Here is a 2,871-nt window from a genome sequence, read left to right as displayed (position 1 = left end):
AACCTAAACAACCATAGCTTTTATCCATCCTAATCCATCCTCAAGATCCTAAGCCACTACTCACAATCACAGAACATGATGAACAAAGTCATAAACCCAGAAATCAATGAAACTTGCATTATTAGATAGATGAGTAAGAGATCTACAATATTGAAGAAGGAATCAAACTCAAATACTCAATACTTAGAAAGTTACAGAACCAACAAATATCATAGATTTCTTAGTTTTCTCAAAGGTGGCTAGAGAATCTAAGGAGAAGAAAGTGCAAAAGTAAAATAATTCCCAAAAGGGTAAATACTAGGTCTAGAATATTGTACTCTAAAAAATCTCTCTCTCTCTCCCTTTTTGGTGGCTGCAGGGTACAAGGCTTATATAGCAAAAGGAAGGGAAGCCCTAAAAATGATAAAAGACAAAATAGGAGGGCGGCTCGGTCAACTCGACCACGTGCTCGGTCGAATGCTAGTCGAGTGGCCATCTTCTTCTGCTTCTTCCATCTGGTCGAGTCTTTTTCCGCACACGGTCGAGTGGGCGTTCAAGTGGACTTCCGGACCTTGATTCTTCAGCTCTAAATCCCTTGTTTCCTTCACTTGACAGCTTCAATCATCTTCAGCATTCCATCCATGCTCCTTAGGATCCAAAATCTCCTGTTCATGCAAGAAACTATGCAAATGCAATGCAAAACCTACTCTAATGCATAAGCAGTTCTAAGGCTATATATTAATGGACAAATGTGATGGAAAATCATGCAAAAGATGTGAATATGCTAAGGGAAAACAGAGTAAAATATATGAACATCAACACCCCCAAACTTAGTCTTTGCTTGCCCTCAAGCAAATGAAAGACATGAGAAGGTAGGTGAGGTTTGAAAGTGGGATCTCATCTCCTAAAGCTTGCTAACAAACCAGCTAGAATCAATGTCCAAGTTACTAGTACTATGATGCAAGTTAAATGAGCTGTACTTAAAGATTTTAGACAAGCCTTTCACAACCCTTACTGATTTGAGTCTTAGATATCCACATGCATTCAAATCAACCATTTCCTTTAACATTCATTAAGCAAGAACATGAATCAATCTTATGCAATGCTTTAAACTCATTTGGCTTGGTGGTAAAGGTTTAGAGACAATGATGGTCTCTGTTTAGAGTGGGGCTTATCAATATCAAGGTTCTCTCATAAAAAATGGATTGAGCTTTAGAAGAATGCTAAAGGTAAGAACACTTAGACACATACAAGAACAAAACCTTGTCTACCCAAAAGTAACCAAAGTGTTTGATCCTATCATTCTAATCCCAAATGGTCCTAGTTCTACCCTTATCTTCATCTCTTCTCAAATACCCTTTTCACTTTTCTTTTTAAACCTTAGGAGAGGTTTCTTATTTGAATCAACTAGTGGAATGGAGATTTCTTTCTTACTGCTATGGTTCACTCTTCTTCTTAAACCTTAAGACATAAAAGCTTTTTGCTTGACTCTTCTTTTCTTTCTTTTATTTTCTTTGATTAGAACCATCTTTAACAATCTCATTCTTCCCATTCTTTCACTAGAGTTTACATTTTCTTAAACACATTCCCCTCCTAAAGACTATTACCTTTTCTTTCTCTTTTCTTTTCTTTTTCAATGCAACCAAGTCCCAAACCCAACAATTAAACCACCTAGTCCTATCTAGTTTGAAAGTTGCAAACTAGAACTACACAAGGCAATATTCTTGTCAGCTCAAACCTAACACTTTCTACCAAGCTCAATCCCAAAAAGGCCTTACACACTCAAGAATAAACATGGCTTGAAACAAGGGTTGGTTAAGGGTGGGGGGAACTGATTTTAATGGTGCAATCAGCTACTTGGATCAGCAAGAGTGGTAAAAAAGAGAAAGATGATCCAAATATGTATATGGTATCCATGAGTTTAAAGCAATGCACAAATTGATAATTACAAATTAATATTAGGTTCTTATAAATAGGAAGTGGCATCATATCACAACATGCTTCAATTTAAACCAAATGCAATGCAGGAATTCAAGGCTTGGTTCAATCTTATGCTTCTAGCTGCTCAACTAGCATCAAAGTATTATTAACTTGGGCATTGATTCTATTTTAGTGAATTTAAACAAGCTAACAAGGCATGATTCATCATAGATCCCCAATGCAAATATGAAACAGTCTTACATGAAACAAGCTAAACAAGATGCCAATATGCAATGCAGACAACATGAACACTCTGTTTTTGTAAAGATTTTTGCAAAAAATTTCAAAATTTTAGGGTTTTTCTATGCCATAGATGAAATGCAAATACTAACATGGTTATGCCAAAAATTTGAAATAAGAAAACAGAACACAATGTCAAATGCTATCTCAAACCCTCCCCCAAACTTAAATTACACAGTCCCTTGTGTAATAAAAATTTGTCAGAGGATTCAAAATTTGAAATAAGAAAACTAAACATGAGATGAAATGGTATTTACAATGAAATGTTGATGTTGGTACCTTATTGGTTGTGGAAGAAAGTGTCTACATCCTCATTCATGCTGTCAAAGGTGTAGTGGGAGCTTGGATTTGGATTTGGAGGTGGAGAAGGAGGCAACTCGACTATAGCCATCGACTGATACTCGGTCGAGTGATCAGTCGAGTGGGGTGGTCGAGTTGGCATGCGAGTTGATTGTTGTGGCATAAATTGGCTCCTTTGCTGCTGGTAGAATTGCTGCAAGAGGGCTGGATCCATGAAGTATTGGAGAGGGATGAGAGGGTAATCTTGGCCATAGGGATATCCTGGATATCCTGCTGGAGTTGGGAAACCATAAAGAGGCTTTGGCAAGTACTCGGTCGAGTGCACTGGAGGTTCTTGGTCGAGAGGGTTCTCGAGTGAGCCGGTCGAGTGCC

The sequence above is a fragment of the Camelina sativa genome, chromosome 13 (assembly GCF_000633955.1).
Source record: "Camelina sativa cultivar DH55 chromosome 13, Cs, whole genome shotgun sequence".
In the NCBI taxonomy this organism is placed as follows: domain Eukaryota; kingdom Viridiplantae; phylum Streptophyta; class Magnoliopsida; order Brassicales; family Brassicaceae; genus Camelina; species Camelina sativa.
The sequence above is the reverse complement of the archived record's forward strand: the minus strand, read 5'-3'. Positions refer to the sequence as shown.